Source organism: Zingiber officinale, chromosome 4B (genome assembly GCF_018446385.1).
Source record: "Zingiber officinale cultivar Zhangliang chromosome 4B, Zo_v1.1, whole genome shotgun sequence".
Lineage (NCBI taxonomy): Eukaryota > Viridiplantae > Streptophyta > Magnoliopsida > Zingiberales > Zingiberaceae > Zingiber > Zingiber officinale.
The window spans coordinates 71844354-71856904 of record NC_055993.1 but is presented as its reverse complement, the minus strand read 5'-3'; positions in this window follow the sequence as shown (position 1 = coordinate 71856904).

Sequence of the window (12551 nt, the reverse complement as noted above, 5' to 3'; positions counted from 1 at the left end):
TTGTATTTACCCATGCGATGATAGGCGGGACCAAGATTGTCCCTCCGTACCCTACCAAGATAATATGTATTGCTCTGCTTTGGCAGATTCAACAATACATGTAATCGAGGTAGTGATAGGTATCACGACACGGTTAGGCATTTAGAGTTGGTTCGATCGAGATCTAATCTAATCGAAAAGGATGCATCTTGTGCACGACTTAGATCTAATCTAATTGCAAGGGTGCATTATGTGCACGACTTAGATCTAATCTAATCGTAAGGCACTAATTAATTAATTACTTATTAAACATGCATCATATACATAAGCAATTAACTAATTAATCTATTTGTGATTTAGTCATGGCCCCACTATGATCTTCTCAAGCCAATGAGAACGAATGGTCAACCTAGGGTCAACAGCTTCTCCAAGCTCCTCCCTTTGACCACCTTGTGTTGCTCGTGCCCGCCTCGGAACTCCGTCTCGTGTGGACCCTCCACCGCTCCAATTTGTACATTACAATTTGAAACTCGAGTTACATTCGAGTCTAAATCTAATTTACAACCAGAATATATGAGAAAGGCACGACGCGCAGGTCGCGGAAAAATAAAAACATACAACACGCGCAAACACATAACGGCACGCAGGCCGTATTATGAATTACAACACAATCCAATCATATTGGGTTTTGGGGCCATGACTATCACAAAATTAATATATAATTCAAAATTATATATTTTCCTAATTTCCTATAATTTTAAAATTAATTTTTTTACAATTTTTATGAGTAAAATTTCCCGGCGGTCCCGTTTAGCGGTTTCGGGCGCAATCGCGGAACGGATCCCCTTGCGGGGCCAGGGGGAGCGCCCCTACCCGCGATCTAACCATCGCGAGGGTTCCTTTGCGATCCAACAGCGCCTAAACTCACTATCCCAAAACGATTTGGGTCGAGACATTGCCGTTTCGGAAAAATCTTCCCGGCAGGTTCGTTTTTAGCGATTTCGGGTGCAATCGCGGAGCAAATCCCCTTGCGGGGTTAGGGGCAGTACCCCTACCCATGATCTAACAATCGTGAGTTTCTCCTTTGCGATCTAATGGCACCCAAGCCCGCTGTCCCAAACGGATTTGGGGCAAAACGAAGCCGTTTAAGGAAAAACTTCCCGGTAGCCGAAGCCTACAAGTGCCGAGATACTTGTGCTTCGCTTCTACGGAAAAATTACCCATAAAAACATAAAAAAACTAAATTTTACAGAAAATCACAGAAGGTTTAGTTTTCATAAAACCAAAAATTAAACTCGTACAAGCCTTGCACGTGGCTCTGATACCACTGTTGGATTTTTCGGGCCGCGAAAACCGCTTTTTCGCGTCGCGGAAACCCCGAATCACCCAAAGCCGTAGATCCGTGCAAGGAAAAACAGAATGAAATACAAGTACGAGTTTCAAAAACTTTAGATCTACACCTAGATCTATGTGTTGAGAGCTTTTACCTTTGTAGCAAAGCCCTTCGCAATCCCGCTTGTCCTCGGTTCGCCGGATCTCGAAAGTGTCAAAGTAGACACTTCTCTATGTGTATCCACACAAGCAAGAGATGGAGAAGAAACCTTAGAGTGTGCTAGCACTCAAGCAAGGTCTCGGCAAGAAGGAGGAGAGGAAGAGAAGAATTGTAAGCAAAAGGAAGAAGAAGAAATCAATTAGCCTTGAATGAAAATAAAACATCCATCCACACTAAAAGTGGCCGGCCACATTAAGCCTTGTAACCCCCATGGAATATCAAGAGTCACAACTCTTGGTAACTCCCATGAGGTGGCATTTGGTCAAGTCAAACTTGACCAAATGAAGAGGCCTTGATGATGTGGCATTGGTCAAGTCAAAGTCAAGTCAAAAACTTGACTCTTCATCTTCCTACTTAAGTCAAGTCAAACTTGACCCCTTCTATCCCTTGGTTGATCTAATATAACCATTGGTTCAAGCCAATTTTAATTTAATGAATCTCTATTCATTGAATTAAATTAATTAAATGAGTCAAAGTCCAAATTAGACTCACTTAACACATGAACCAACTTGAGTCCAACTCAATTAACCTACTTTGGATTACTCTTAATCCAATTTGGTTCATCATATGAACCTAATCATTTAGGTTCATCAAATGAACCTAGTCTCCATCTAATTACCCTTAGTGTGTGACCCTATAGGTTCTTGTAACGTTGGCAATGCCCCTAAGCCCATTTAGGAGCATAAGTAATGAGCAGTATCTAGCAACACATCATTACTACCCAAGTTACAAGAATGTTGAGATCCAACATCACCTTGTGACTACTAATTATGACTCCTCACAATATATGACATTGTCCTTCTATCCTAGACATCTAGATTGATCAATGTGAAGCATAGACCGTGTCATCCTCTAATCAATCTAAATCTTGAACTCCAAGTAGACTCACTAAATCAAATGAGCTCAATATCCTATATTGACTCATTTGGGCATGGCCATGCACTTCGTGGTCTCACTCTATCAAGAATACCGATGTCTCTCCCGTCATATAGGAGGGATAGATCCCATCTACATAACTCATATCCCTCCGCATAATTTGTTACATACCCAGTAATTGCCTTTATAGTCCACCCAGTTACGGGTGACGTTTGACGAAACTAAAGTACATAACTCCTTATGTAGGGATCCATGGTGACTTCTAGTCTAAGGACTAATAGTCATACTAATAGCCACATGAGAAAGTATATGACACTCATATAACGATCCATGATACTTTCTCATGGCGGGTCATTCAGTATACATTCTCCAATGTATACCCATGTGTCAACTTGATATCTCTATATCCATGACTTGTGAGATCAAGTCATCGAGTTGACCTACATGCTAGTCTTATTGCATTAACATTGTCCCTGAATGTTAATATTCGACTAGGAATGATTAAGAGTAGTGTTCCCTATATCATCTCACTATCGGTTCAACTAACCAATTGATATAGGTGAGAACCGTCTACTCAGGGACATTATTATACTTAGTTTATTTGGCACCAATACAAGTAAGTATAATAACCAAAATCCAAATGCCCTTTATTTATAAAGAATATGATACAATAAGTCTAATATACAATCATCAAATGATTGGCTCTAGGGCTCTAGCTAACAGGTGGTCGGCCCTAGAGCTTCTTCTTCTCCTCATCTCTTCTTCTTTAGTGGCCGGTTTCATCTCTCTCTTGGAGCTCTTGTTGGTGGCCGGTTCTAACTAGGAGAAGAAGGAGAGAAAGGAGGCTTTGTTTCTTGCATCCCTTGGAGTTTGGTGGTGGTGGTTGAACCTCTACATCCTTGGAGGAGTCTTGGTGGCCGAAACTTGGTGAGGAAGAAGAAGGGCTTGGGTGGTTCTCATCTCAGTAGATCGTTGCGCACACAACGTCCGAGACAAGAAGAGGAATATGGTAGAAGATCAAGAGGTCGTTTACTTACAAGAAAGGTATAACTAGTAATTGTTTTCTGCATCATACTAGTTTTTCTTTGTATGAATTCCAAACACAAGAGGCTAGTGATTCTAGATTTTCATATTAGATATTCAATGTTGTGTTTCTTTTGTTTTGTTTTTCAAAGTTATGATTCGATTGTTCCTTTTGGTTAAACCTAGAGTTATATAAGGAAATTAAATATTAAATTTCTTTAAAAGGTTTTGTCTAGGCGGTGGTGGATGATCCCATACCCAAGAAGGCTTAGTCCTCGCCATGCAGTCCTGGAAGCCAATTTTAGAAATTAATATATAATTGAATTTATAGCATGGGTGGATTTGGATTAATAATGTTAAACATCGTTTACGATTCAAGTCTAAACCATTAAGAACAGATAAGTTAAATTTGGAATCAATAATGTTAAGTTCCATTTGCGATTCCTAATTTAATTTCTAAAGAACACAATAGGTTGTTTAGGAAAGGTTTGACACTTGTACAAAAATTTTGTACAGCGGAACCGGTACGATCTTCCTAGGACCAACCAACATAAAGAACATTCTGAGGGCATTGAAGGAGAAAAGAGGCAAAATTTGTTTAAAATACTTGCGAAGCTTGTCTGTGGATGAGATCAAAGCTGAGTTATCCAAGTTCAAGGGAATAGGACCAAAAATGGTACCACTTTTTACTAATTCCTATTCAATTTTAAGTATGGGAATCTAAAGGGGAGTGAAGTGAAACTGATTTTAGTTTGATTTCTACTAAGTAATTCCTTTTCTACTTGAAAGTTAAATTTTTGAGGATGAACTGTTGGATGAGTCTCCTTGATTACCATGTTTTGGTTACCTTGTTGGCTACATTTAATTCTCGATATCTAGGGTGAAGAATTGAAGATTTACTATGCGATGTGTTTCCACTACAAGAAAATCCCCATTCAACAACACTCAAACGACAACGGTTTTATGCCAAATCGTTGTCTTTTTGCCTTTTAACAACGGTTTTAACAAAAACTGTTGTCTTTTAGCAGTTTTTTTAGCTTATGACAACAGTTTTTAAAAATTGTTGTATTTATGTTTTTTTAGGGCTACGACAACAGTTTTTGAAAATTGTTGTCTATGTGCGCTATTTTTTGGGATTACGATAACAGTTTTTGAAAACCGTTGTCTATTAAGTGTTGTTGAATACCATTATTTTTTCCCTTCGCCGTTTTTCCCCTTCGCCATTTTTTGCCGCCGTGTTTTTTCTTTCCCTCTCCTCGAAATTTTTTGCCGCCGCATTTCCCCCCCCCCCCCCCCCCTCCCCTTTACGATCTCTTCATCTACTTCACATTTTTCTTTCTCCTTTCCTCTCTAAGCCCTAAACCCACCACCCCTTCTCCTTTCCTCTCCAAGCCCTAAACCCGTCGCCCCTTCTCCATTCCTTTCCAAGCTGCACTGCCGTCATCCTGGACCACCAGAAACAGGTCGAGAGGGTGAAACAAGTTCATGAAGTTTGGTTAGTGCTCGGGGAACAAAACTCTACTTCTACAAATCCTCCTCCCAGTCGTCACTGACCGCAAATGCGACGCTTCCCTGTAGGGCAAAGCTGGATTACTCGCGCAGCCCAATAATCAGCTCGTCGTCGCCCATAGATCTGATTCCTTCGTCGAAGATTTAGAAGCTGGAGTACTTGTTTGGGGGCTGCATGAGGGCAGCGAAGAAGACGTTGCAGAAGTGTCTGAGCTTCCTCGTCCCCTCGGCGCACCCAACGCTCAGGTGCTCGAGATCAGTTTCCTTTTCCAAGTCGATGTCGACCCGGGGCGGCTGCAAAGACTCCGCCAGAAGCAGCAGCGCTTCCAACGCCACTGCAGCTGCGGCCTCTTCCTCCAACATGCAGTGGTGTCATAGCAACGCTGATATCTCCATCTACGACGTGATTGTTCATTGCAAGAGATCGATCGTAATTCTCCCTGGCTAGCTGATTTTGTACTCTGTACGTAGCTCAGTGATCTCTAATTTTCCCTGGCTAATTTTGTTCCTTTAATTTCTTCAGGGACGTAGTTAAAGGTGATTGAACTACCATGATTAAGAAGAAAAATGGTTGGGTTGTCAAATAATATAAATCATCAAGTTCTTTAATTTATCTCGTAATATAAATGGTGACGATCTATCATCATAATTGATCAGCAACTACAAAGCGCGATATAATCTACATATATGAATGAAAAATTTAGACTGTTTCAAGTCATTTTGTCTAGCTACCAAGTGTCATTTTTATGAGTTGGAATGTTGTAGGGGATGTATTGCAAAGATGTCAACCTTAGAAATCGATGTAAGTTACAAAATGGTTTAATTATTATATATATATATATATATATATGAAAGTATTGTGGAAGAAGCAAGGGGCGGTGGATTGTATTGTGACTTGATTATGTGGATGTGCAAAAAAAAGACGAGCATTTATTTGTCTCTTTAAGCCCCCCACAGAATAATTGATTTTATCCTCAGCAACTCAACATTCATTGTATCTTATAAGAAATACAATCTTTCTCTTATTCTTTCATTTTTTTTGCTCTCGTGGATTCATTGGCATAAAAAGAAAGTAGAGATTTGATTGTAATGGTTACTTTTGTTAATGGTGAGGATGGTAGGAAAGACTTAGTTGTGACCAATCTTCTATGATTCTAAATGTTCTAATGTATAGGGTCTAGGATGTAATACCCACTAAGCTTGTAAGATAACTATATGAATGTGGGATTTTGCCTTAGAAAATAATAGGAAGTGAGTTGAACCAAAAAGGAAATAAAAAGAAATAAAAATAGGGAGAGGTCAAGGATTGAACCTTCAACCTCTTATATTATATTTCATAGAATTAATGGGTAATAACCAGTTGGGATAGGAATAATATGTTGATAGCAAAGGAGGGAAACTTATGATAAAGGTAAGAGTAAAAGCTAGCCAAAAGAAAATAAGAAAAAAGCAAGAGAAAGGCAACTTGCCTTCCTCCCTTCCTCTCCCTCTTCCTCTTTGATTTTGCCGAAAATAAAAGAGGTTAATTAAGGGGATTCATTCCCCCTTATTTCACCATGAATGATGAGGATAAATAAATAAATAAAAATAAAAATAAAATAGAACAAAAAGGCTAAGGGAGAAGGAAAGCAAAAACTAAGTTTCCTACCTCTTCCCCCTTAACATAAAAGAGAATATGTAAAGGGAAAATTCTATTTTCTCTCATTTTTCTCATTCTCTCCTCTCCCTCACCGAAACCTCAGTTCCCCCTCTCCTCCATTTTCGGCCCCAAGCCAAGGTTTTCTCCTAAGAAAAACCTAAGATACAAGGAGGACTTAGCAAGGGAATCAAGGGAAAGGAACTAGAAGAAGAGGCTACTTCTTCTTCACCATACCTTAGATCCACAAGCGAAAAGGATGTAAGCTTCCCCTCACCTGTGGTACATGGCTTTTATGTGATTTTCGGATTTTATGAAGATTTTAAAACCTAGAAACAAGTTTGAGAAAATTCGGCCAAGAAGAGCTTTCAAAATCTAATGATGTTTAAACTAGTCTTCACTACATGATAGATTTTTCTATGCTATGTAAAGGGGATCTCCTTCATGCTTTTATACCTATATGATACTTGATCAGAGGAGTATTGAACCCTAGAATTTCGGCCAAAAATATTATTAAGAGGCTAGGGAAATTTATTGTTTTACCCAACTAGTACAAGGTTCTCCCTATGAAATATTAAGGATCATGTATTAGTTTTCTTCCTTAGAAGATATTTGAAATTAAAAGAAAACCCACTCATATGATTCGGTCAAGAAAGGGTTTAGGATTAGGAAGACCTTTAAATTTAAATAACCATGCTCATGTGATAGAATACAAAGATCTTAAAGGATTTGTATGCTTGAATATTGCTAGAATTTCATGAACTCCTTCTTAGGGTTTTTCGGCCATGATGAGATGGATAGATTAGAAAAGCTTAAACAAAATTTTAATATGATCAAGACCTCTGTGCTATTTAGATATGAAAGTTGTTTAATGCCCTCATGCTTAATTAGGGTGTAGAAAAATTAGTTGCATGACATATAACATGTATGACCACAAGGGGTCCTAGCTTATTCATGAACCAATTTGTATATATGTTTCTTAGTAACTTTTGCCATGAAACTTACTTAGGTTTTTCATGCTTTAGGCCACTTAAAAACCTAGCTAAGGAATGGTAGGTTTCGGCCATGAGAAAAAAATAAAAGAAAAAGAGAAAAAGAAACCTAGAAAGCCTAAGACATAATTCATATGTATACTCATTATGCTTGTCCTTATACATGCTATGAAACTTGTATAAATTCTCATGCTTTTAGGCTATTTGAAGCAAGTTTATATTTTGAGAAAATTTGTCCAAGTAGGGTTTAAAAGACCTAGAGGCCTTAGAAATGAAACCAAATGTGTTAAAAGTACTTCTTATGAAAATAGGATAATGTGTTGATTGTTTCACATGCTTGTATAATTTTTCCATAACCTAAATGAACCCTTGAATGTTTCGGTCGTGAAGGAATAGATGCCCTAGAAACCATAGGACTTAAATTAAATATGCTCATGTCACTCTACATGAAATATGATAAGTAGAAAGCCAAGGTTCAATTGCTATATGTTGTTTTATGACCTAAACTGATGCTAGGGTATGTTTCGGCCATAACTATTGTATGATGCCTTGTATGAATTTATACATAATGTTAGTCCAAGTTCACATGCTTGTATGCTTGTTTGTAGACCTAATGAGAACTTGTTAAATTTCGGCCATGACATATGTTAAGGGCTTAAAGAACTTAGGAACTAATTCAAATGTGTCAAATGTGTTTACCTTGTTCCTTGGTAAAAATGTTATAAATATGATTTAAAGTTGTCCATGCTTTTATGTCATATGGAACCTTGTTTCACACCTTAAGGTTTCGGCCATATGAAATTAGGGACTTGAGGAACTTAGAAACTAAGTTAATCATGTTTATAATGCTTTCTATGAAAATGTTATGATGATAATTTATGTGCCACATGCTTGGATGTTGTGTTTAACCTAAATTGAGCTCTAAAGGGTTTCGGCCACAAGGGTTTAGGAAGCTTAGAACCAAGATGAATATGATACCATGTTTCCTATGATAGGATAATCACAAGATACACCCTTATGCTTAATATGTATGCTTGTGATTTATGACTTATGATATGATATGCATGCTTTTATGATATGATATGCTTTATGCTAAAAATATGCATGCTTATGTTATGATATGTGGTTAAATTATGCATGCTTTAATGCTATGTTTAGTGCTTAAAATATGCATGCTTCCATGATATGCTATGTGGTTAAATCATGCATGCTTGATGATATGCTTTATGCTTAAGATATGCATGTTTTTATGATCTATGCCTAAGTGATGCATATTGTTATGACATGATGTATGCCTAAGTGATGCATACCTTTATGATATGATGTATGCCTAAGTGATGCATACCTTTATGACATGATGTATGCCTAAGTGATGCATACCTTTATGACATGATGTATGCCTAAGTGATGCATACCTTTATGATATGATGTATGCCTAAGTGATGCATACTTTTATGACATGATGTATGCCTAAGTGATGCATACTTTTATGATATGATGTGTGCCTAAGTGATGCATGCTTTTATGATACATGATATATATGACATGTACTTTACTTTATGTGTGAGTGGCTTCTACCAAGGGTGGGCTCCATAAGCGCCCCGGGGACTAAGGACCTCGTTAGGGATGGGCTCCTAAGTGCCCCTAGGACTAAGGGCCTAGTATGTTTGCCTCGTAGGGTTCAAGACTTGCTACCTTGGACCTACAAGGTTGCGCGCAATATGTAAGTGGTACATAGCCGGGATCCCCCTTATGTTGAGATTACTTTCAAGTATATATGTAAAAGAAAATGGTTTTAAAGATCATGAGACATACACATGTTTTTCGGATACATGTTTTCCAAAATCATATTGCATACACCTTATGATTATGCTATGTTTCATGCTATGCTCTTGATTATGATATGCCATGATAAGGTATGATTATGTTATGTTCATGCTATACCTTATAGACATGTTTCGGCCATGGATATGTTGATGCTTGATATATAGATTTCGGCCATGGATATGATGATGCTTTGATGTACATGTTCGGCCATAGTTATGATGCTTTGATATACATGTTCGGCCATAGTTATGATGCTTTGATATACATGTTTCGGCCATGCTTTGATATACCATGATACTTGGTTGTTATACCATGTCTAGCTATGTTTTATGCAATGCACTAGGTATATGTTTCGGCCATGATGATGTTTGATATGCCATGACTAGTGGTGATTATATTATGATGCGTGATATGCTTAAATAGAATGCTAGGTTATGCCATGATTAGTTGAGATTATGACTTGTTGATACATTCTTGATTATGTGCTGATTTTTGGTTTTAGTGAGTAGGAAAGGAACTTACTGAGCCATGAGTGCTCATAGCTTACTTTCCTTGTACCACAGATAAAGGAAAAAGCTGGATGAGTTAAAGGAGCAGCAGGAGGGGCAACGAAGATGTGTGTGGCGGTGGCTAGGCAACTAATTAAGAACCTGCTTTAAAACCTTTAAGAACTATGCTTTGGTTTTGTGAAATGTAATACACTATTGGTGACTTGATATTATGTTTTTATTGATTTTGTTATCATGTTATGAAACCATGTTAGTGTAGTTCGGTTTGAAATAAGTTAAGAAAAATAATTTTTAAGTCTTCCGCTGTAATACGTACGTAGAGTATCGTAGCCCCGTCCCTTAGGGTTAGCAGGGAGGGCGGGCGTTACAGGTTGGTATCAGAGCCAAAGTTTATTGCCAGCTCACTACACACACATCAAGCCTCCTACCTGCCGCTCCAAGTAAGAATGTTTATGCTAAATTTACTTGTTATATGCTTATGCTTAATTTTCATGATTATATAACTTATGCTTCATTTTCTTTACTACATTGCTTATGCTTTATTTCCTTATGTTACATTGTTTGTCATTATATTCCTTATCTTTCCTTATATTGTTTATGCTTTAGTTTCATATTCTACTTGCTTATGCTTTATTCTATACTTTTAATTATAAATTAGATTAGGATTACATATTGGTAGGTTAGGAATAATACCAGAACAAATAGATAGAAAAAAAACAATAGGTTAGATTGGCTAAAATTGATAACCACTTACATTAGTCTATTTCTTTTAGATAAACATGGTTAGGGCACGCAATGCTCGAACTGGAGGGACAGTGACTCCACCAGATCTGACGCAGGTAGTCGCAGACCTCCAGCATCAGATCGCAGAACAACAACAGCTGATCACTACCTTAATGGGTCAGCAAGGCAACCCAGTTACCCCACCGGTGAATCCACTACCTGTTGTACCTACAGCCGCACCAGTGCCCCCGGCAGCCCCTACTCCGATGGTCCGACAAGAGGTCTATCTAATTCAGTGGCAAAGGCTTAAGCCGGAAGCATTCTCGGGAAACTGTGAACCATGGGATGCGCAAGCCTGGCTCAAAACCGTGGAGAACATAATGGAACTATTAGATTGGCCTGAACACGAGAAGGTCAAATGCGCGTCGTTCTGTCTTACCGGAGATGCCCGGATGTGGTGGGACAGAGTAAAGGAGAAAAGACAAGTAAACCAAATGCAGTGGGCAGATTTTGAGACAGAGTTCTTAGAAGAATTCTTCCATATGCAAGTGACCAACAAGCACTATGACGAGTTCACTGAGTTCCGACAAGGTGATCTGTCAGTTAATGAAGCCGTCAAGAGGTTCAACCGCCTAGCCCGACTGTGCCCAGAACTGGTCCGAAAAATGCTCCGACCCGAGATAGCTCTGAACGTAGCCGGCGGAGTTAATAGACCGCAGACTGCAGAGGAGCTGGTCAGCAGCGCCTTGATTACCGAGCACTATCAGGAAGCAATGAATAAGGGCAAGAACCAAGTACAGACCGGAGGACAAAAATCGCACAGTACCAGAACTGACTGGAAAGGAAACTCAAGTGGAAAGAGGAAACAGTGGAATAAAACAAAAGGTGGTCCAGCCAATAAGCAGACCAAGTACCCTCAGTGTGCCACATGTGGGAAGATGCATTCGGGAGTATGTCGTCTGAGCACCAGAAAGTGCTACAATTACGGAAAGGAAGGTCATTTGATAAGAGATTGCCCTACTCAGCTTCAAACACCACCTTCGCAGAACTTCCAGAACAGGAGTGCCCCCGCACAGCTTCACCAGATGCAAGCTGGCATAGATGGGACTTCAATCAGCCAAGGAAGATTGGAGGCCCCTCCCACTATGACCAATGCCAGAGTCTACTCTCTTACCAAGGAAGACGTGGTGAATGCTTCTACTGTTGTCACAGGTCAGCTACTTATTTACAATCAGTATGTTGTAGTATTATTTGATACCGGGGCAACACACTCGTTCGTCTCAACACCTTTTATGAAGAAGCTAGACATACCACTCCGAACTCTAGAGGACACCTTCTTAACAACCTTACCATCGGGGGAGATTATGCCATCGGACCATATGCTGCAAGCAGTACTTATTCAGATCTCAAACAGAGAACTCTACTGCAATCTGATAGTACTTGATATGCAGGATTATGACATTATTTTGGGCATGGATTTCCTTAGCAAGTACGGCGCTTCAATCGAGTGCCGCAGAAGAAAAGTGATTTTCCGACCCGAGAACGAACCAGAGTTTGAATTTCACGGAGAATCAAAAGGAACGGAGAAGTTATTGTCATCTATTAAAGCACAAAAGATGTTAGATAAAGGATGTATGGGGTTTCTAGCACAAGTGGTTGATACCAATCAAATCAAAGATCCAAAGTTAGAAAATGTCAGAGTAGTATGCAACTATCCAAAAGTATTTCTAGATGAACTACCAGGGTTGGCCCCTGACAGAGAGATAGAATTCGGAATCGAATTGATTCCTGGTACTCAGCCGATTTCAAAAGCACCTTATCGTATGGCTCCGGCTGAATTAAAGGAACTTCAGGAACAGTTATCCGAATTACTCGACAAGGGACTTATTCGTCCTAGTCACTCTCCATGGGGAGCTCCAGTGCTA